General features: G+C 52.5%; 1 pseudogene; it reads left to right on the top strand.

Annotated features, from left to right (window-relative positions):
* Positions 1–13,037: 13,037 nt before the first annotated feature.
* Positions 13,038–14,006, top strand: LOC143405038 (aldo-keto reductase family 1 member B10 pseudogene; annotated as a pseudogene).
* The last annotated feature ends 9,855 nt before the right edge of the window (positions 14,007–23,861 follow it).

Raw genomic sequence — 23,861 nt, 5'->3', positions numbered from 1 at the left:
CAAGCCTTTATTGAAGCACACCGGTGGCGGCTGACCAGAACATAAAGCCGTTCCCCTGATCAGCCCCGAACAATTGCAAAGGCACTCCTTATAAGCCTGAAAACCGCAAAAGGGATGTTCGGGCGGGGGGCGGGGTGGGGGGTCTAGCCAATGCAAGAGAGCCAGGTTACAGAAGCAGGACAGTGCAGTCAAGCGGAGGGAAGCCTAACCAATCACAGTTAGCCCAGTCACCCCAGTTACAGAAACAGAGCCCTGTTACCCTAGTTACAAAAACAATACCCCATGAGGTAGATCCGTGTTCTTAAAGGTTTCTATAGCAAAAGGAAAAGAACATCTTGCTCCAGTCATGACTCTTCTACTTGGCATGGTTGTTTTACAGGATGAAGTCATAAAACAAAATGGAGTCACATTTGCTCCTATTATCATACCACCTTTGGAGGCAGATTCCTCCCAAGACCCTCATTGTCCAGGAACCTCGTCCCCTTCCTACAGAAGGAGAGGGCAAGACATGTCTCAGCTCCCAGTCACCAGTCTGTGACATTTCTTCCCTGACCCTGCTAGTCTGGGAGAGAGGTGGGGTCTGCACCAGTGCCCAGGTGGGATGAGACCCCAGCACATCAAACTTCACCTCCACGGGCCTCGAGTCCAGCACTGGCTTGACTGGCAAGTCCGGTGTGGCTAGCTTGGGCTCCCGGAGAAAGAGCCAGGTAGGGGAGCCCTGAAGGGTGCTCACTGCCCAGGCCAGTGTCAGCTGGAGGAGCTGACCCCGTGACTCCCCCAGGTCCTTAGCTCACAGGGCCTGTTTTCAGGCTGCAGCTGCCCAGTTGAAGGCCTCTCCCACCTAGGTCGGGGGAGCATTACCCAGCCCCACCGGGGTCGGGCCACAGTCTCTGCCCAGGGCACCGGCAGTTCCCAGGTGGGAGAGCTGGAGCTTATTATATTAAAAATTAGTCTTGCCTGTCTGAAATCCATACTTACCTGGACGTCCGGTCTTGTGCGCTAGATCGAGCAGGAGGTAACAGTGGGCACTGCCTGTGCTCAATGCCCCTGGTGCATCCTTTCCCCCTGGGGAGCCATTTTCCAGCTTTCGTTGGTGCCTCCCCCATTACCTGCCACCTGCCTTGGTCACACCAGGCCAGGCCACTGCCTGCCATTGTGGGTGCTGACCCTGCGTGTCTGAAGACCTCAGCAGGTCATGCAAGTGGAGTGTCGCCCAGCATGGGAGGCTGGTTAAGGAACAGCCGCATCTGTAGCCAGGCCAGCCGCCCCCCCAGCAGCCTGAGCTCCCTGCATCCGTTTCCCACCCCTCCCCAGTCCCCCCACCCACATCAGGACGAAGAGCACAGGCTCCTGCCCACCTTCAGGCCCCAGCCCTGCCTCGGTTACGAGCCTCTGCTCTGTGGAAGTTGCCCCCCACGGGCCTCAATCTGCCACCCAGCCCAAGCTGGGACCAAGGGGTGAGGTTTCCAGCTCCAAGCCTCCCTCATGGCTACCAGCTACCAGCTGTGCCACCTCGGACGAGTCATGCAACCTCTCTGTGCCACTGTTCCCCATATCAAAAATGGGAACAATGGGATCTTTTGGAGACAAAGAAATTAACCCACACAGCATCTGGGACAGGGCCTGGCAGGTACGAAATGTTCAGAAATCCTGGCTGTTCTTCCTGATGTCCCTCTTGCTTATCTCTTTGGGCCAAGTTTCTGGCAGTGAATTCTTGGACGAGTGACTTGGAACTTCATCTTGTTCTTGGGGCACGAGGCCTGTGCAGTCTCTGGAGTTCTTTCCCACTGGACTCCCCTCTCCACTCAGACAGGAAAGAGCAGCGTGCTGTGGCTGGCCTGGTCCTCCGTGGCTTCCCGAGGTGTGACCGCCAAGCGCCTTCATCTCCTCTGTGCCCGTGGCCACCCCTTCTGCTCTGACCTCAGGTCAGGGTGGTGCCCATGTCCTGCAGGTGCTCAGCTCCTGGAAGGTGTTGTACTGTCCCATGAAGTCACCTTCTTGCTGAGGACCCAGTTCCACTCCTTCCAGGAGGAGGAAGGAGGTGGTGAGCTCTGTGTGAAGATCGGGATAGAGTCTAAGCCCATCCCTCCTGAGCGTCCACCTGGCCAGCTCGGGCCCTAAGCACCAGGGTTTTGGGGACAGATGGAAGAGCTCTTAGAGGCTAGTTCACACTGGTTTTGCTTGGTTTGTTTTAGCAGCAGAATCTGTTACATAACAAAGGCTAAGGCAGAAGCCTCTGTGTTTGAGCAGCTGCTCTGGAGGATGGCCACTGGCCCCTGAGTTCTGTTCCCCGCCTTCTCCCCAGGGCTTCTTGGCCTCACCCTGGAAAATGCACCCCTTGGTCCCTCTCTGTTACAGCTGGGAAAACAGGCCAGGAGAGACCAGGGTCTCTGTCCAGGATCACCCATGAAGGCTGTGTCTCAAGTGGTCCATCTGTGACATGGGGGAAGGCCGGCCCCGCCACCCAGGCAGCTGTGCCATCTACACGGTCCAGGCCACGCAAAGCACACACGACCCGACATGACAGGCACGCTCCCCGGGCCGAAGGCTTTCCAGAGGCCAGTCATGGTTTATTTTGAAACACTTTTTGATTTGTAGAAACCTTGCAAGGATAATCCAGAGGACTCCCATGTGCTCCTTACCCAGATAAACGTTTTAAAATATTTTGCCACCTTTATTTTTCTCTCTTGGATTAGGCAAGATATGGCACCTAAAACACAAGCAACTTCAGGGGTAAAAAAAAAAAAAACAGATAAATCAGACTACAGCAAAATTAAAAAATTTTTTTGCATCAAAGGACACCATCAAAAAATGAGAAGAGGGAGCCGGGATTGTGGCTCAGTGTTACCACTTGCCCACCATGTGTGAGACACTGGGTCTGATTCTCAGCACCACATATAAATAAATAAATAAAATAAAGGTACGTTTAAAAAAATGAAAACAGGGCTGGGGTTGCAGCTCAGTGGCAGAGCACTCGTCGAGCCTGTATGAGGCATGGGGTTTGTTTCTCAGCACCATGTATAAATAAATAAAATAAAGGTCCACTGACAACTAAAAGTATATATATATTTTAAAAAATAAAAAGGCATCCCACATTTGAAAACATGTGCAAGCTTTGTCTTTTATAAGGCTCCAGAATAGACAAGAACTCTTAGTACCAGGAGCAGCCATGGGTGCAGACTTGTAATCCCAGCTACTGGGGAGTCTGAGGCAGAAGGATGGCAAATTCGAGGCCAGCCTCCAAAACATAACAAGGCCCTGTCCCAAAATAAAAAAAATAAACAGGACTGAGGATATAGCTCAAGGACAAAGTGCCCCTGGCTTCAATCCCCAGGACCAAGAAAAAAGAAAAAAATATATAAAGTGTTGACTATTGAATTTTTCCCTATGTTTTCCCAATCCTGCTTGCTTAAGCTCACCTAGTGGTCCAGGTTGAATTCAGAATGTTCCCCAAAGTCTCATGTCGGCGGCTGGAACGTGGTGAGGACCTGAAGAGGTGGGGCCTAGCGGGAGGTGGTAGGTCACTGGGGTGTGCCCTGTAAGGGAATTATGAGAAGCCCATCTTTTTCTCTGTCTCTCTTTTGCTTCCCAGTCACCATGAGGTGAGGAGCTTGCTCCACCAGGGGCTCCCTGCCTTGCTATAGGCCCCAAAGCAACAGAGCCAACTGACTAGGGCTGGAAACTCCAGTAAACTAAAGTTAATCTTTCCTCTTTTTAAGATTACGCTCTCTGGAATTTTGTTATAGTAACAGAAAGCTGACTAACAAACCTACTAGATTTCTCAAAATAGGCACCTGTAGGCCAGGTGTGGTGACACACACCTGTAATCCCAGAGGCTCTGGAGGCAGAGGCAGGAGGATCACAAGTTCAAAGCCAGCCTCAGCAATTTAGCAAAGCCCTAAGCAACTTAGCAAGACTTTCTCAAAATAAAATACAAAAAAGGGCTGGGGATGTAGAGATTGGCTCCACTTGTCTCTCCAGCTGTTGAAGTTTGTCTCAGGGCTACAGGTTTTTTTTTCCTCCCAAGCAACAGTGGGAGCAACTTTTTTGAGGGTTCTGCTTACCTCCCAATGGACCCATTGCAAAAATTTAACCCAACCTTGACTCAGGAGTCTTTTCCGATGTCTGAAAATGAAGAAAATTCAGTGGACTCTCATCCGGTCAATTCAGAAATGCTAGTAAAGCAACTTCATGACTGGACTCTGAATCCTTGTACTAAATGCCCGTCTCCTCTGCCAGAAGGTCCACCCCAACCACTGGACAGGAGTGAGAGGGCCTTACAGGAGGTCAGAAGAGGTTTTCCCAACAGGCGGCAAGGAGTCCGGACTTTGTTATCTGCACGGAAATTCCGTGTGGCAAGATAGAGATATCTCCTAAGTTCTTCCAGAAGAACAGGAAAGAGACAACAATCTCAAGGAAGTTCAGGGTAAATCACAAAGTGTACCATTCAAATGTACCTGCAGTTTTGCGTATATCATGGATGGAATCCTTCTGAGAATGCTAGAATAGGGTATGATTATGACCCAGAGTCAATATAGGCGTAAATTGTACTTGTTCTTCATGATGGTAATTTTAGGCACACTTTTCTATGCTTAGACTGCATATCAATGATTTTGAATAGCTTATGTATGAGTTCTGTGATGTCTTTATTCTTTGGCGTCCTTTTTTTTTTTTTTTTTTTTTTTTTGGTGTTAGAGATCCCTTCATGCCTTAATGCCAGTAATTTATAAGGAATGTGAGCAGTTAAAATGTGCACAAGTGATTTCAATATACTTTAGTTTTACTTTTCTGTTTGACTCAAAGAAGTACCAATAGGTCTCAAATCTTCCTGTGGATTTTAAAAGCCTGAAATCTGAAATAAAACTCAGGAACTGGAAGAGATGTAAAGAGAATATTGGATAGTTTGATTAGAGTGTAATAATTAGAATAGATAATTAGATTTTCTGGTTTTCAAAAATTTGAGTTGCAATAAAAGGAAATTTTGATGTACTGTTTTAATTTTCAGTTGCAAATAAATGTGTATATAGAGGGAAAAAAGGGGGGCGCTGGGGATGTGGTTCTGAGGTTAAATGCCCCTGAGTTCAATCCCCAGTACCAAAAAAAAAAAGAAAGAAAGAAAGAAAAGGCAGCTGTACACAGTATTTACTCTGCTCAAGCCTGTTCTTCCACACCCTCCATACTGGAAGAACAATTAAGTAGACATAAATTTCTTTTTCTTTTTTTCTTTTTTTTTTTTTTTTAAAGAGAGAGAGATTAAGATAGGAGAGAGAGAATTTTTAATATTTTTTTTTTTAGTTTTTGGTGGACACAACATCTTTGTTTGTATGTGGTGCTGAGGATCGAACCCGGGCTGCACGCATGCCAGGCGAGCGCGCTACCACTTGAGCCAAATCCCCAGCCAGAGACATAAATTTCTTGACTCACGTTTTATTTCTTGAATCTTTTGGAAATATTACTCCACTGTGGTCTTGCTTTGTATGTTGCTCTTGAGATGCCTGATCCGAGACTCATTTCATTGATCTTATAAATAATTTGATTTAGTATTTATCCTGGATACCATGATAATTTTTACTGACACATAATAATTGCATATACTCACAAGGTACAGTGTACAATTCAACACACATATACATTAGGTAATAAACAAATTGGGTAATAAATTAGGATAGTTTTTTCCCAATAATTTTATCAGCATGTCTTGGAGTTGATAATTCATGGTCAACCTCACAGTTTTCTGAGAATACATTTTCTTTTATTTTGGAAAGGTTTTCTTGGATATTTTACAATATTAATCATGTTACATTTTTTTAAAATATTTATTTATTGTTTTAGTTTTTGGCAGACACAACATCTTTGTATGTGGTGCTGAGGATCGAACCCAGGCCGCACGCATGCCAGGCGAGCGCGCTACCGCTTGAGCCACATCCCCAGCCCCGATGTTACATTGTTTATTCTTTTTGCATGTCAAAGTCTTCAATACTAAATATTCACACTAGTGACATAAGAAAGCATAGTATATATATTTCCACTGTCATGCAATGGTATCTAAAGCAACAGTTCTAGCTTTGAGTTGGGCCATCTGCAGCTTCAGTCACTGAGACTGACATGTTCAGGGACCAGGCCTTGTTCACTTTCCTAAGAAGTCTCTCCCAGAACTAAGTGAAAATCAAAATGGTATAAAAAGTTCCATGATAACATCTCAAATAGCATTTTCATACATTAGCTTATTTATGCTTATTGATCATTGGGAAAGAAGAGAATTTTTATTCTCATTTAAAGAAGCATAAGTTATAATTACTTTTTTTTTTTTTTTTGTCCTGGGGATTGAACCCAGGGTTGCTAAACTACTGGGCCACATCCCAAGAACTTTCTTTTTTTAATTTTTTTCATACCCCTCACCCCCAAAATTCCATCTTATAGAATTGTACATCCAGAAAATAATTAGATATGTTTATAAAGATTTATATGTGCTTGTCACAGCATAGTTTTCCATAGGATTTTTTTTTTTTTTTGGAGTGGACATAGTGTCTTTATTTATTCTATTTATTTTTATGTGGTGCTGAGGGTCGAAGCCCCAGTCCACACAGCGTAGTTCTGAAAGTTGAATCCCCTCACTCCTGCCTCCTCCTCTCTTTCTTTCAGGTGCTTTTAGAACACAGCTCTCGTCTGTTCGGCTCAGCCTCCGCCCCTTTCTTTCCTCCATCTCAGCAGCTCTCCCTGCGCCTCTTCCTATCCTGTGCATTTTTTCCTTTAGGATTTGAGTTTCGGATTCTAGGACTTTTGAAAAAATGTCACGCAATTGAAACAGACTTGATTTCACCTGTTCTGGAGCATTCTGTGGGTCTGACTCTTGGTCCCAAACAGCCCTTCCTGTTGCGACAGTTCCTTGTTTACTTGGATAAGGTTGCAGGGGGTGGGGGGAGGTCCATCTGGTTTCTCTTTAAACTTTCCTGCAGAAACTGGATCCGTGTAACTTGGGATTAATTTTCGAGGACCGCCCAGCCCAGCTCCGTGGACTGGTGTCCCACCAACAGATTTACCTCTCTGGGTCCTGCAGGCTGGAGGTCGGAGCTGAGGGGCCAGCAGGGCGGGTTTCACCCCGAAGCCTCTCTCCATGGCCTCTTCTCCCCATGTCTCCAGAGGTGGTCCCGCTGTTCCTGTCTGGGCCCCAGTCTCCTGAGAAGGACATCAGTCCTATTGGGTCAGTGACCTCATCTTAACTTACTGTCCTCTAGAAAGACCCTGTCTCCAAACGCCATCCCTCTCTGAGTCCTGGGATGAGGACCTCAGTGTGTGAATTTCAGGGAGACACAATTTCAACCCCAAAGGTTCCCTCACCTCCTCCCCTTCCGGCCACCTCTCCCCGGGCCACCAACAGGCATTTTGTCATTTTGGTGATGTGCTATAAAACAAACCACCTGAAACCTAGTGACTTCAGGTGACAACCATTGCATTCTAGTTCACTATATCTCATAATCTTAGAGATCATTGGCCTCAGCTGCTTGGCCCCCTGGGTTCCCCTTAGGGGTGTCATCAGCTGGTGGCTGACGGGAGTCACTTGGAGACGTCCTCATTCACTGCCTAATATCTGGTCTGGGGCAGCCGAACAGGCCCAGCCTGGTTGATAAAGGGCCTAGGTGTCCACGCGGCCTCTGCGGGTGGCCAGCGTGAGCTGTCAGGGGAAGCTGCCAGTCCTCCTAGGGGAGTCTCCTCATCATCGTCCACTGGTTAAAGCAGCCCCCGCCCCACCCCAGCAAGTCCACGGACAGAGGGGATCCCACAGTTGTCCGAGGGTTCCCCAGATTCCCTCCCAGGCGCAGTGCCTAATGAGACAGTCCCCGTGACCCACTCGCTTCAAGCCCCTTCCCGAGGCTCCACTGACCCGCCACATCCCACGCCTGCGTTCCACGTCGGCCACTCGGATTGGGCTTTCTCCTCCGAGGGTGGTTTCCTCTCCTCCTTGTCTATGACCTGAGCTCCCTTCTCCTCCCTCTCCTCACTGAGCTTTTCTGTTTTTAATTCCTTTTCAGCGCCGGGGATCGAGCCCCCAGCCTGGCACACGCCAGGCTAGCGCACTGCCCCGCCACCTCCTCAGTCTTTCCACTGAGCTTCCGAGCCCGGGATGGAGCCCTGGGGTGCTCACCCCCTGAGCCACATCTTCAGCTCTGTTTTGTATTTTATTTAGACACAGGGCCTCGCCGAGGCTGGATTTGAACTCATGATCCTCCTGCCTCAGCCTCCTGAGCCCCTGGGGCTGTGGGCGTGCACCACTGCGCCCAGCTTGGACTGGAAACCTTGGACTCCACCCTTCCCCACCCCTCAGCACCCGTGAGGCTGACTTGTATGGCTTCTGAGGACCCACTGATGTGCCCTCTGGCTCCATGTTAGATTCGCTGATGGCAGAGGCTGCAAATTTTCAGAGGGAGGAAGAGAAGTAAGGGATGGGACTGTTCTGCCAGCCCTGCCTTCCCCCTACTGGCCTCTACTCTTCCCCAGCCCTGCCTGCCTCCGACTCAGGGGTGGCGATAGGGCTGCCGCTGCCCTCCCTGGGTACAGGGTCTGCCGGGTTCTCCCCATGCCCGCCCTCGTGCCTGCCTGCCCTGCCTTCCGCTGCTGGGACAGACCGCCACAGGCTGACCTAGTGACGGACCGCCACAGGCTGACCTAGTGACGGACTGACCGCCACAGGCTGACCTAGTGACGGACCGCCACAGGCTGACCTAGTGACTGACCGCCACAGGCTGACCTAGTGAAGGACCGCCACAGGCTGACTTTGTAACCAATATGGGTTTCTTGAGCTCATGTTCTGGAGGCTGGAGAGGGTCAGAGCATGACACCAACACGTGACAAAGGTCTTGCTGTTTCACGACAGGGCAGAGAGCAAGACAAGCAAGCGAGCTGGAGAGAGCCTGCTGGATCCGCAGCCACTCCGTGATGACACACTCGTCCACTCATGGGTGGATGGTCACTCCACTCCTGGGGGCTCTGCCTCCGCCTCCCGCGGCCACCTGCAGCTGCCCTGATGGATTGGGGAGCAGAGGACGCCGTAGACACTCCCCGCCTCACCTTGTCCCCAGTCCCGCTTGTTAGATTTCCTTGAATGACCACAGGGAGGGCTGTCTGCTTTCCCGAAGGACCTCCCCGACCTGCTCCGTCACCTCAGCACCTGCCTTGAACTTGGGTGCTCGTTGTCCTTGTCACTGCCCCTGCTCTGGTTCTCGGGCAGTTCTGGTGTGTCCAGGGTGGGATGGCTGACCTGGGCCCTCCAGACTCAAAAATGGGACAGGACAGAGCCAGGATGTCACATGGTCTACTGGGGACTTATTTTAAGGCCGCCCTTTGGCCTGTCACACATTCTTAGCCACTATCTCCCACAAGGATCCCAGGACATGCTGGAGAGGGCCAGGGGTGACTCACACGTGCCTCTCTCCCTCCCTGTCCCTCCTGGCCTGGCGGCTCAGCTGCGGTGCTGGGCTGGCCCTCCGGGGCACACCTCGTCTTGCTGGTGGCATGACCTTCCCTGTGTGGACCCACCACACTTTATCTCCACTCACCCCTGAAGAGCCTTTGGGTGGTTCCCATCTTTAGGCTAAAATGAATCAAGTGGCGGGGAACATTCACGGCCTGGTCTGCATGTGACACAGGATCTCCTCTTTCCTTAGGGGTGGAATTGGTGGGTCATTGGAAACCGTGTTTCATCACCCGAGGAACCCACAGATGTTCAAGTGCAACTTTAACGTACTTCCTGCTACGAAAGAGCCGCCACTTTCGTTCTTCCAAGTGGCTGCTTAACAGTCCACTGAGTTCAATATTCTTAGTATAATCAGCTCTTTTTAAACTGGGGCTTAAATAGTGTCTAGATTTTTTGCTTAATTAAGTGCTTCTATAAGTGCCTTTAAATGTCTCCAGGTGAGGAGGGGCTCCCTGGACCCAGCTCCAGGTCATCCTGTGCTTGGGGTGGAGGTGGGGCTCTCCTGGGTGCTGCCGGGGGGCTCAGCTCCTCACCTAAACTGTGACCGCTAAAACTGCCTCCAGACACTGCTAAATGTCCCCTGGGGGACAAAACTGTACCTCACTGAAAAGGACCCTGTTAAATAGTTGGCCCAGGACAAGGCCCAGGAATGAGGCTTACTCACTGCAAAGCCTTAGGTGCTCATGGGTCTCAGTGCTGAGGACTGGGGTCCGTGGGGTCTTGGTCACCAGGGTCAGAGGAGTAGAACCAGGGATCCTTTGGACCCACGGGGGTCGCCGCTGCCACTGTCCCCAGGAGAGCCCGCGGGCACCCCCAGCCGGGCACTGTTCCTTTAGACCCTGACGTAGGTGCCATGGCTCTTCCCTCGTGGGGTGACCGTGAAGAGGCACGTGGGTGTGTCCTGCAGTCACTTTGAGAATGGGCAGAGGGAGGGAGCCAGCGAGGTGGGGGGGTCACACCCACAGATGGCCTGAGGTGGAGGGCGCACGTGGGGACAGAGCATGAATGGCAGCCCGGAAGGTAAGGAGGGTTATTAATAGAGCTGTTGGAGGGAGGACACACTGTGCCGGGAGGGACAACACAGGAACAGGGCCCCAGCCAGAAGGAGCCCTGTGACCGCCCCACAGTGGGGGTCGGGGAGGGGCCCCGTGCCTCTGGCTGGCCTTCCGCCCAGGACTTTCTCCCCGGGGAAGGTGGCCCGCACCACAGGCTCCAAGGCTGCCGGCGTCTTCCTACCCCTGGTTTGTGACCTGAAGTCACCTCCTGCCCCCACTCAAAGGATCATACAGAACAATGCAAGGGACTGGGAGAATAGGCAGGGCATGTCGAGAAAATCAGACAGGGACATTGCGCCAATTCAAGAGCGCCCCTCAAATTCATGGGCACCCAGAAACTTAGGATGTGGCTTTGTTGGGAAATAGGATCTTTGCAGATGTCATTTGTTAAAATGAGATCCTATTGTTGGTGCACACCTGTAATCCCAGCAACTCGGGAGGCTGAAGCAGGAGGATCACAAGTTTGAGGCCAGCCTGGGAAACTTGGTAAGACCCCATCTCAAAATAAAAAATGAAAAGGGCTGGGGAGGCAGCTGTGTAAAAAAGCCCCTGGATTCAATCCCCAGCAGCCCCAGAAGCTAGAGGAGGTGAGGACGCTCCCCTAAGACGCCCACACTGCGCCCTCAGACTTCCAACCTCCACAGGTTAAGAGGGTGGATCTCTGTTGTTTCCAGTCCCTCAGTTTGTGAAGCTTGGCTATTGGGGAAGAGCACAGGCCTCTCGGGTTGGGGGGCTCCTTGGTCTGGGCCTCACTGCACCCTCAGGTGTACATTGCAGGGACCGTGACACCGTGCAGTGACAGGGGCCTGGAGTCCACCTCTTGCTCGCTATGGCAGAGTGAATCCCACTCTGTGAAGTGAAGCGCCCCATAGGCGCTTCCTTCCCAAGCTCTTGGGACCTTGACCATGAGATTTTGAAATTCCTTCCATCAAAAAGTGCTGCTTGTGTTCCATATTCTCTCTCTCTCTCCCCGCCCCCCCATATTTTCCCCTTCTCCTGAATCTAAATGGGCTTGGGACAGAAAGGATGACACTCGGTGGCGTGTCAGGCCAGAACGTACAAGTGGAAGCAGCTCCTGCCTTCCTCACCAGAACACCTGCGCAGGAGCCCGAGGCTGGATCCTCCCGGAGACCAAACTAGTGCACTGGGAGGTGTCCTGAGACCTCAGGAAGCAAGAGAAATGCCTGGGCAGCTCCTGCTGGCCCGACCCTGGCCAGCATCTGGCTGCAACGCCCTGAAGGACCCTGAGTCAGAACCGCATGAGCCCTTCCCCAAGTCCTGACCCATAGAAACCACAGGCAGGAATAAAATTGACTGCTATAGGGCTGGGGATGTGGCTCAAGCGGTAGCGTGCTCGCCTGGCATGCGTGCAGCCCGGGTTCGATCCTCAGCACCACATACAAACAAAGATGTTGTGTCCGCCGAGAACTGAAAAATAAATATTAAAAAAATTTTCTCTCTGTCTCTCTCTTAAAAAAAATTGACTGCTATAGTTTTAAGCCACCGAGTGTTGGGCTAACTTGTTACGCAGCATGGATGACTAACGCAGGTAGGTACCACTACTCTCTGTTGCACGCGAGGAAGGTAGGCATTCCTTCATCCATCCAACAACCATTTATTGGGCGCTTGCAATATGCCAAGCACCATCTAAACAAGGGACCACAACAGGAAACAAGGACTACAAGACCCTTCATGCGTGGACCTAGAGACCCAGAGGCACTACATAATGGTTGAACGTCAGTCTGTCCATGTCCAACTCTTTGATTCCAAGACGCAGGGTTCTCATCTCGTGGAGTAATTGTTCTGAGGCTGAAGGAGCTCATCATTCACCTCCTCCTCTTCCCCTCAGTGAGGTCAGGAGAGAGAGAGACCTTACCCCTCATTGCTGAGGATGAGACAGGTACCTGGGCTCCCAGAGGAATTGTAGGGTGGGAAAAGAGTGGCAGGTCGGGCGAGGAATTGAACGCCTATAATCCCAGCAACTCAGGAGGCTGAGGCAGGAGGATCACAAGTTTGAGGTCAGCCTCAGAAACAGTGAGGCCCTAAGCAATTTAGCAAGATCTTAACATAAAAAATAAAAAGGTCTAGGGAGGAGCTGGAGTTGTGGTTCAGTGGTAGAGCGCTCGCCTAGCACGTTCGAGGCCCTGGATTTGATCTTCAGCACCACATAAAAGTAAATAAATAAAAAGGTATTGTGTCCAATTACAACTGAAAAATAAATATTTTTTTTATAAAAGACTGGGGATGTGGCTCAATGGCTAAGCTCCCCAGGTTCAATCCTCAGTACATTAAAAAAAAAAAAGAATTAAGCGAGTGGCAGAATGTCCCCGGGTGGGACCACTTATGAGAATAAAGCTGACCCAAAGCTTGGTTGTCCCCCGTTGGTGAGTCTGAAGTCCCTTGTGGTATGATTTTTTTTTTTTTTTTTTTTGCTTGATATGAAGTGGCTTTGGACAGAATTCCAGGCTTTTGAAGGATAATTTAAAATACTGGGGGACGCCAAACATCTATTTGCTCTCTCAAAGCCATTTCTGAACCAACCATGGCCACCTTCGTGGAGCTCAGCACCAAAGCCAAGATGCCCATTTTGGGTTTGGGCACCTGGAAGTCTCCCCCAAACAAAGTCAAAGAAGCCGTGAAGGTGGCCATTGATGCAGGATATCGCCACATAGACTGTGCCTACCTACGCCTATCAGAATGAGAATGAGGTGGGAGAAGCCATCCAAGAGAAGATCCAAGAGAAGGTGGTGAAGCGGGAGGACCTCTTTATTGTGAGCAAGTTGTGGTGCACCTTCTTTGAGAGGAAGCTTTTGAAGGAAGCCTGTCGGAAGACCCTCGAGGATCTGAAACGGGACTATCTGGATGTCCAGGGATTTCAGGCTGGGAAGGACTTATTCCCCAAAGATGATAAAGGCAACAACCTCATCAGTAAAGAAACATCCCTGGATGCCTGGGGGGTCATGGAGGAGCCGGTGGATGAGGGGTTGGTGAAAGCTCTTGGTGACTCCAACTTCAACCACTTCCAGATTGAAAAGATCTTGAATGAGCCTGGACTCAAATATGAACCAGTGACTAACCAGGTGGAGTGTCACCCATACCTCACCCAGGAGAAACTGATCCAGTATTGCCATTCTAAGGGCGTCACGGTCACAGCCTACAGCCCCCTGGGCTCCCCAGGTAGACCTCGGGCCAAACCAGAAGACCCTTCACGACTGGAGGACCCTAAGATAGAGGAGATTGCTGCAAGGCACAAAAAATCCCCAGCCCAGGTTCTGACCCGGTTCCATATCCAGAGGAATGCGGTGGTGATCCCCAAGTCTGTGACCCCAGAACGTCTTCTCGAGAACTTTCAGGTCTTTGACTTCAGATTGAGTGATGAGGAGATGGCGACCTTACTCAGCTTCAACAGAAACTGGAGGATTGGTGTCCTGGCTGACCAGGCTCATTTGCCGGACTACCCCTACAATGCCGATTACTGAAGCCGAATCTCCTGATGAGACACCTGGTGGATTCTTTCTCCTCATGAAGTGGAATTTGCTCTCCCTGAGGCCCATTTTAACTAAATTTATATGGAATTATATTGTGCTCGATCTTGTCAGAATCTAGGCAAAATTTAAAGAAAGTTTATTAGTGCATTATAATTGTACATAACGGGATTTTTTTTAATGCTCTAATTGTCCATGCACGCATCATGAGTTGCTCGATCTCCTTCCCAGAACCTTCTTTCCTTCTCCTCCTCCCTCCCCCTAAGCAAGGTTTTATTTAGATCCATATGTTGAACCAGGGAAAGACTTATACAGGGAAGTATGACTCAGATGAGCAAATGACTATTTCTTCCACTTATTTGATCTGAACAAATGTTTGTTAAACTACAGGGTCTCTGCTACCATTGAGGATGCAAAAATAAAAATAATAAAAAAATAATGAAAGTAAAAAAAAATAAAATAAAATACTGTCATTCACCAGCAGTGACAGATGACAGCTGCTCTTGGGACCCCCTCAGTCTCTTTGGCTCTTCTGACCCTGGGGTAAGGCTCACGCTCACTGTCCCCACCCAGCCACATGGTCCCCTGGCTGACTTCATCCAGTTCCGAGCGCCGGCTCCCAGGGCCCTGCAGCTCCGTTGGTTTCTGCCTGGGCGAGTTCTCAGTTTTATGTCCCCTGGGGTGACCCCTGTCACCCAGCACCTCAGCTGTTCTTGGTCTCGAAAGCAAACAACCAACCATGAAGGGGACTTTAAGATTCATTCAGAAAAGGAACCCGAGGTCCAGGAACCCTCCTCCCTTCCTGTGTCCCGCGGACACCCAGAGCGCCCCCTCCCCAGGCCCAGGAAACACTCCACGGTGACTGCAGGGAGCTCGCGGGGTTGGCCATCCTGCTTCCTGTGACCTCGGGAGCAGAGCGTGGGCCCATCAGTGCCCTGACAGAGGCTCTTGTTTAATCACACTGGGAGGTAGAAAGGCCGGTGCCCCCCAACACCCCCAGGAGGTAGTGGTGGCCAGTTAGGCCAATGCCAGTCTCTGCTGTCACCCACCACTCTGTCCCCAAGGGGTTCCCGAATGTGTCAGGAAGGTGGCCTTCTGCTGGCGGCTGCTGCCAGACAGGGCCCTTCGGTGATCTCTCCTGTCCCTGGCCTGCAGTGGACATAAGTGCAGCCGCCCACACCCCTGTCCAGGCTTTGGGGAAAGGCCTAGGGGCCAGCGCAGACATACCACAGGCTCTGTCCAGCCTGGAGAGTCCTTGTCCGCATCTCAGGGCCCCGGGGCTGACTCTGTCCAGATGCAGAGAACAAAGGCAGGGAAGGGCTCAGGAATGTTTCAGGTGTGGGAATCCCAGCGTCCCCTCCGTCCCCTCTGGCCATCGGCGTTCAGCCGGGACTTCTAGTCCTCTTTCACCAAGGCGGGGTGTTGTGCAACTGCTGCCGGCCAGGCCCAGGCGGGAACAGGAAAGGCCACCTCGGTTGGAATGGGCCAGAAGCTCTTTCCACAGAGGTGACATTTTAATTGAGTCCCAAGGAGGGAGAAGGAGCCAAAGCAAAGGGCAGGCTGAGGAGCCTTGGAAGGACAGGGCGCCGAGGCGGGGTGCAGAGTGGGCGGATTAAAGGCCCCAGAAGATGCCTCACCTGAATCCCTGCAGCCTGCGAATGTCACCGTACCTGAGGAACAAAAGGTCTTTGCCAGATAAGGTGGCAGAATTAAGATGCTTCACCAAGATCCTTCATGAAGGATTCAAGATGGGGCGATTGTCCTGGATCATCCAGGGGAACCCCTCATGCAAAAGCGTCCCCACGAGAGGAGGCAGAGGAGCTAGCCCTACACAGGGCAGCCAAAGGGCAGTGGGAAGCAACCGAGGCAGGAATGGACGTGACACAGCCACCAGCCAAGGCCACCTGCAGCCCCAAACGCTGGAAGAGACAGAAAGGACACTCCCCTGGAGCCCCGGGAGGGAGCAAGGCCCTTCCTTCTGATTGATTCCAGTGGTGCTGACCTACACTTCTGGTCTGGAACTATAAGATAATTTTGTATTGTTTTTAAGCCACAAAATGCTTGAAAATGTGTTAGCCACAAGGGGCAGGAGGATGTTACCCAGACAGGTCAGGCAGTAGGAAAAATCCTCACCCCTTTTAAGGTGATTCGAGGCTGGGGATGTAGCTCAGTGGTAGAGCGCTGGTCCTCACGTGCCAGCCTGCGTCCAATCTCTAGTGCTGCAGAGACAGAAGGAAAGAAAGAAAGGCGGAGGGTGGGGGGCAGATAGAGGAAGGAAGAAATAAATTTGACTGTTATAAGCAGGATGTGGTGGCTCATGCCTGTAACCGCTGCAGCTTGGGAGGCTGAGACAGGAGGTTGCAAGTTCAAGGCCAGCCTCAGCAAATTGAGTGAAGTCCTAAGCAAATCAGCAAGACCCTGTCTCAAAATAAAAAATAAAAAGGGCTGGGGAGGTGGCTCAGTGATGGTGTCCCTGGGTGGAGAGAAAGCAAGCCCTCCGCTCCTCTCTTTCTCTCTCGTCCCCACATGGTGACTTCCTTTAAACCCCTCCTGCCTCGCCTTGTGCCTGGGCTCGGGAGGCCATGGGAAGCTGCTTCTGCCACCCAGCTCCTGGCTGTCAGCACCCGCAGTGGCAGCAGGATTGCTGCAAGCTCTGTCACTCTAACAGCTGATAAACCCCACAAGCTGCGGATCTGGAGCCTGGGCCTTCAGCCCTGATAAGTTGGGGCTGTCAGCGCCGGGTCTGCACCTGCTGCAAGCCAGGAGCCCGGGGCCTCCGCCCCACACACTCGGAGCTTCCTGCTGCCTGTTTACAGCCAAGCCCAGGCCACCTTGAGGTGACCCTAGGGAGCCGGGCTTGCAGCAGCAGGAGAAGGGCGGAGGGTTGGCCGCACGTGGGGCAAGTCCATGGGGCAAGCCCACCGTGGTGATGTTCTCCTGCCTCAAATGCCGTCCAGGGCCCTCATTTCCAGACAGTTTCTTCTGTTCTCCGAGGGATCGGTGTGTAGGCGGCCAGAGAGAAGCCAGCAAGGAGCAGATAGAATTCAGCCGTGATTGTTGGGAAGACTCAGCATCCTGGGGACCCTTCCCAAGGCACCCTGCAACCCCAGAGGGTGGTTTTGTCCCTCCAGACACATTTGGTGATGCCCAATATGTTAAAATCTCTGTCACCACCAGGGAGGGGGGGCTACCTACATCCCATGGGCAGCTCAACACCCCCATCAAGCTCAGGAGCACCCACTGCAAAACACGACCCAGCCCAGGCGTCGTTAGTGCCGGAGTTGAGAAGCCCCGAGCCGAACACGGGAGCAAGCCTGGAAGGGGGCTCCAAGTGCCTGGCCCAGGGGGGCTAAGGCCAGTCCACGGCCTGTCAAATGCCTCCCAGAAGACCAGACGAGCCCACATGGCCCTAGGGCTGGCACTTCCCCGCTCTTCAGGTGTCCATGCAGGTACTCCATGCCTCAGGCCAGGTTCATTCTAGGAACAACGTGGGAGATACAGCCGTTGTTTCCAGGGTGCCAACAACGAGCTGGGTGCTACGGTTCCTGCAGGCGGTGCTCCCACACAGCAGCTCTGGGTGAGGAGGAGGAATGATTACTAACCCCATTTTACAGGTAAGTAAAGTGAGGCTCAGAGCATTTGCCCAACTTACCTGAAGTCCTCTTTATGGGTTAAATTATGTCCCCTAGAAAAGGTATGTTGAACCCCAAAGCCCCAGTACCACAGAAGGTGACCTTATTTGAAGAAAGGGTCTTTTCAGAGGTAATCAAGGTAAAATGAGCCCGCTGGGCATGGGCACATGCCTGTCATTACAACTATTCTGGAGGCTGAGGCAGGAGGATGGCAAGTTTGAGGTCAGCCTGGGCAACTTAGCAAGAATGTTTCTCAAAATAAAAAATAAAACGGGCTGGGGATGTAGCTCAGTGGTAGAGAGCTTGCCTAGCGGTTGCAGGACCTGGGTTCGATTCCTGACACTGCAAAAAAGAAAAAGTACATAAATGAGCTCATTAGATTGTGCCCTAATCCAATATAGCTGGCATATCATTATAAAAGAGGACATAGAGGACATACCACACAGGGGACCCCCATGTGGGGGCGAAGGCTGAGATCAGAGACCCAGGAGGCCAGGAACACAAAGACCAGCAGCTGAGGGGGAGGGGACAGGTCCCAGGCCTTGGTCTCTGACTTCAGCCACTAGAACTGGGAGACAAGGAATTCCTGGTGTTGAAATCACCTCATCTGTGGGGCTTTGTCGTGACGGCCACCAAGGGGGCTCCGCTCTGCAGAACCTGACCCGCCTGGAGCCCTGCTCCCACTGGCGTCCTCCCCTCTTCCTGTAGCAGAAGCCCCGGCATTCAGTAAGGCTTTGGCTCCCTGCCAAGGCTGCCACTCACAGGTGGGGACCTTCCTTCAGCACCTCAGACTGCAACCGGATGACACAGGTAACCTGTGGGCGCCAGTGCCCTGAGCTCGTGTGGCTGGGAGTTTCCTGTTCTGATGGAGATGCCTTGGGGCCCCGTGGCCAGGGGAGCTGGTAGGTGAGTTCCCAGGAATGGAATCCGGCTCTGGGGGTCTGAGTGATACGCCAAGATCAACTCCCGCCTGCACCGCCGCCGGCTGGTCTCTGGGGCTTCAGCCTCGGGGTTCCTGGGGGTGACAGGTATGGGGAGGGTGTTTGTTTTTAAGACGGTCTTGCTATGTTGCCTGGGATGGTCTTGCATTCAGAGCCCTCCTAATTCGTGGGGTTTTTGTGATGGCTGAATGGGTAACACCTGCCCTGTGCTCAGCTTGTCACACTGTACCCCCCAGTTGCAATCTGTCACCATGACTGTTACAATTATTCTGCCTTTGTCTTATGGTCCCTGGAAGACCAAGGAGGTGACTATTGACGATCGGCTTTGACCACTGACTATTGACGATCGGCTTTGACCACTGAATTTGGTCTCTGGGTGTTGCCTGCCCAGCTTCTCAGGCCCAGAGTTTTGGAGACAGGATCTGGGTGCCCCCACCCCCGCCACCCCTGAATACTTTTTTTCTTTAGACCTGGAGGAGTCACATGGAAGTCACTTGGCCACCACAGCTGGTGTGAAGTGCTGTCGGCTGCTCTCACATGGCTCAGATTCTTCAGCCCTCTCCCCACACGGGACTCAGGGAAGCCTGCAGGTGTGCAGTGTGGCCAGAGAGCGTCTCCGGCCCCGGGCTCAGTGACCCACACCTGGCTCACAGCAGCCTGGAGCATGTGGAGTTCAGAGGACCCTCCTGCCCCGTCCACAGAATGGGTGACAAGATCCGTGAGCTCCTCGGCCATCCCTGGTAGAAGAGCGAGAAAAGCCGGGAGAGAAGCCGAGGTCGGCTCAAGACAGTGACCATGGAGGTACAGGGGCCTCCTGCTTCTGAGACTGACCCGTCCTGCCCTGCCCCACTCTCTGGGTGATAGGGGCCCAGCCAACACCCACCACGCACTCTGCAAATACCCCAAATGCCCCTCCCTGTCCTCCAGAAATGTGTGAGTCAAGAAACAGAGAAAGACCAACTGTAGTTGTTGTTATTTTGCTATTTCATTAATTACAAAGGCCAGATCTCACCGGGACCCACCCAAACTCAGAAGTCAGTGGTAGAAAAATAATGGAAAGCCCCCAAGCATGGTATGGAAACCTGGAAGTTCAGATTAAGGGTCTGGGGTGGGCCGTGGGCCTCAGAGAACTTTTTTTAAAAATATGTTCACAATAACAAAAAATAAAATTAACTTTTTAAAAAGTCCACCATTAAAGGTGACTCTCCCTCCCGTCCATGCCTTGGTTCCACTCCAGCTTTGCTTGCATATTTCTTTTTTCCTTTATTTTTTTTGCTTGCATATTTCTTTTTTTTCCTTTTTTTTTTTTTTTTTGCTTAAATTATTAAACTATTCAATTCCTGAATCAGCTTAGAGACAATCCCACATGAACATATTGAATCCTAATAACAGGCTTGTGCATAAAATCCAAACCCAGATGCTTTCAAGAATGACAAGGGAGCCAGGCTGGTGGCTCACCTCTGTAATCCCAGCAACTGGGGAAGCTGAGGCAGGAGGAACGTGAGTTCAAAGCCAGTCTCAGCAAAGCGAGGTGCTAAGCAGCCCAGTGAGACCCTGTCTCTAAATAAAATACATATAGTACTGGGGATGGGGCTCAGTGGCTGAGTGTCCCTGAGTTTAATCCTTGGTTCCCCCCCCAAAGTAAAAAGAATGACATGGTATACATTAAGCCAGGTGGAGGATGTCAACCAAGGTGGCCCTGGACAAATATGTCGAAGGAGGAGCTGAGAGAAAGAGAGCTGGAGCCAAGCGGAACCTCGTGCACTCACCTGAACACCCTAAGACTTAACAGACCTAACAGCTCAGGGGCCTGGGTGAGTGGCACCTCTGGGAGGCTCTGCGCCAACTCTGTTCACATCCGGGAGGCTCCTGGGGAGACTGTCTGGGGACTCAGGGAGAACGAGGGGCCAGGCTGGGGAAGATGTGCCTGTCATCTTCCTCGGTGCCCCCCCACTTCTGTATGCTCTGGGGGCTTCCCAGCCTTGACTCCACGCCCACCTGCTTGTCCACTTCTGCCTGAGTCTCATGGAACCAGGCTGCCAGGGACAGGAAGCCAGCGAGCCACCCGTCACCCGTGTGGTGAGCATGCAGACTGTCCCCAGGCCTGGTTCAGCTGAGCCCCCACCGTATCATCTGGCTGCCTCCTTGGTGAATGTGAGGTACGGTTCCTTTGCCTGGGGGGGCGCATCTCCAATGGGGCCCAGCCACTTCCCTGGACTCTGGGCCTCTCTTTCCAAGTGTGACGGAGGCACTGCCCTCTTGGGCTCTGTCTCAATTTGTGTTTTCAAGCAGCTACTGAGCCCCGAGTCCTGGAGTCACAATGGGGAGCCCCCAGCGCTCTCCATGATGTATGATGTATCACCAAAGGAGAAAGGGTCCTGCGGAAACGGAAAGAGAATGAGCCTCTCCGGAGGGCTGAGCACCAGGCTGCCAGACGCATCTCCCCGACCACCGGCACCCCCAGAGTAGAGCAGAAAGCAAAAAGGACGGTCAAAAAAGGAAAGTCACTGCTGGAAGGTCAATCAGCGCCAGGAACGGGCGGCTCTGCCCCTCACCTTGGCGCTGGCCTGGCGCAGCCGGGAAGCAGCTGAAGCAGCTCCAGGGTGTGCGGGCGGGGCTGGCCAGGGGAGAGGTGCCCGGGACCACCAGCCATTGGGCGGTGCCATTGGCCTTGCAGGCTGACCTCATTGCCCAGGCCCGCGGGAGTGCTTCCTGGGGTCACATTCCGTGCTGAAGAGCCCCTCTCCAAGGCCTTGGTTGGCGCCAATGTCTTTTTAGGAACCGAGGCTCTAATTTTAGTGTTCCGGCCTTCGACACCTCTCGAAATAGCTCCCTGTTTTCCCCTGTGTTCCTGCCCCCTCCTTGGAGAAGGTGAACCCCCTGCGTCCCCGTGATCCAAGTCGGTCCGCTCAAGCCCAAGGCCTTGTATGGGTCTCCGTGGGGGAGCCAAGTCCCTGGTGTGTTTGTGACGCTGGACCCAGAGGACCCACCTCTGGCCAGTGCAGCTCACAGCCCCCACGTTGGCAGCGACACTGGCAGGGCGCGGTCAGTGCTCACCCCTCTTCCTCGTCCATCTGCCTTCCTCAGGGACATCACGGATTCATGTGACCCAATCCAGGTTCCACCCCCTGAGAACCAAGGTGCCAACTCACCCAGCCCCACCTGTGGGACCCAGGGTGAGCGGGTAGCTGGACCCAGGGGAGCCTCCGTTCCCTTCTCGGGTTCTGTACCCTCTTGTCCCAACAATGACCATTGCTAAGTGTTTTCTGAGGACTTGCTGTGGGCGCCAGGTGCTTCTCGTGGATGGTGTCATTTGACTCCCTCAACTACCTTGTGAGGTGGATACTATAATTGTCCCCAAGTGCCAAAAGGTGGAACCGGAATTTGAACTCAGGAAACGCGGCTCCCAGCCCTTGCCTCTTGGAGCCCGTGGTTCTCCTACCTGAATGCTCTTTGATCCCTGCCGTGGCCTCTCCCTTTGCCTTTGTCTCGGCCCTCCACTCAGTTCTTCTACCAAGCAGACCAGAGGTTCTGTCTAGGTTGCCCGAGGTCACACAGCAAACTAGTGGTGGATGAAAACACTGCTCCGAAGGTCCAAGCCCCAGGTGGGATTCCAGGGAGGAACTGGAGCCCAGCTCAGAGGTGAGGGCTCTGCGAGAAGGTCATGTTGCAGGCCACACCTGGCAAAGAAGGTGCTTTCAGGAAACAGCCAGAGAGGGGCATCACGTCCTGGGAAGGCTCAGCCAGCAGCCCTGTCCCCAACAGCCCTGTCTGTCCCATGTGCTCTGTCCATGCACAAGGCCAGAGAGAGCCTGGGAAGGCAGGGGCTGCCCAGCCTGGAGATGACCAGAGGGAGTGACCGCCACCCAGTGCCTCCCCTTTAAATAATGCAAAGGCTGCAGACTCAGACGAGGGCCGGGTGGGTGGTGCAATGGGTGACACACAGCGCCTGACCCTCAGCCTGGCTGGGGACATGACAGGACATGGAGGGTGCTCTGGGGACTGAAGCAGCTTGAAGAGCCTGAGGGCTACCTTGTGGGAATATTTCTGTACAGTCAGACAAGGAAGTAAATTCTTTAAAATCCTATGGAAGAATCTGATATTTTTAATGTCAGCAAAATTTTTTTTAATTAAAAAGATTTTACTGCTGAGTTTTTCAAACAAAACATGTCTGCAGACAGCATCGAGCTGGGGAGAGGCATGGAGAGGCAGCAGTGGCTGACGTGCTGTTTCCCTTGTTTACAAGGCACACTGTGTGGTCCCACTGTCACCCCAGCCCTGGAGGCAGACTGGGCAGGTCAGCTGTACCCATCTGATGGATAAGGAAACCTAAGGCCCAGACCAGAGAAGTGCTTTGCTGGTGTCCAGCAGCAACTGGGGTCTCTGGTTCCACGCTGCTGTGTCAAGGTTGGGGGACGAGGGAGTGGGTGGGACAGTCAGGGCTGGGAGCCACGGATCCCAGAGGGTGGACCCACCCCGTCACCTGGACTCCAGCTCCCTGCTCTAGACCCTGAGGAAAGCTGAGGCGGAGAGGAGGCTGCGGAGGTGCTGATGGGGCAGGTGACAGAGATTTGTGCAGCTCCAAAGACAGCTCTGTCCCTCCATGGGGCACTCTCGGAATGCAGCAAAGAAGGGTCAGCCAGGCGTTGGTGACGGACAGATTCCAGTGTCAACCCTGGGAGTCTCCATCTGAGACCTGCCCCACCCCACGAGGCCACCCTGCCCACCCTGCATCTCCCCTGCCCTAACTCATAATCTCCAAAGTGCCCTCATACCACTGTGGCTTGCCCACCTCTGGGGACCCTGAGAACTGAGACCCCCATCAGGGAAGGGAACCTAAGGCCTCCCATTGGGGTCCTTCCAACCAGGTAGCAACAAACCGGTTTGCTGTCAACTTGTAGACCACCTGGTCCTACGTGGCACCAAAGACAGGCCCCTCCACCGGCTCTGCCCACCTGTCCCAAGGCCTGGCTGCGCACGAGGCCTGCACTCTGCCCCTGAGCTGTGCCTCCAGCCCAGACTTGATGTCTTCTTTCCCAGGCCACAGACACGTTTTGGAAGCACCTGGACTCCTGGCTCTGCTCCTGCCCATTTCTCTGACTTGGTCACTCCCTGTACCTTGGACTTGGGTCCACCTGTGGGTAGCCTGTGATATTCTGCTGCCCATTTCAGAACCAGGTGTCCCAGGCACAGCTTTGCCAGGGGAGCCACACCTAGCCTTTCCCAGGGACCCCAAGACTGGGTTTTGCTATTCTTTAAAATGGTCACCAAGGGGC

Source organism: Callospermophilus lateralis, chromosome 7 (genome assembly GCF_048772815.1).
Source record: "Callospermophilus lateralis isolate mCalLat2 chromosome 7, mCalLat2.hap1, whole genome shotgun sequence".
Classification (NCBI taxonomy): Eukaryota; Metazoa; Chordata; class Mammalia; order Rodentia; family Sciuridae; genus Callospermophilus; species Callospermophilus lateralis.
The sequence above is the reverse complement of the archived record's forward strand: the minus strand, read 5'-3'. Positions and strand labels throughout refer to the sequence as shown.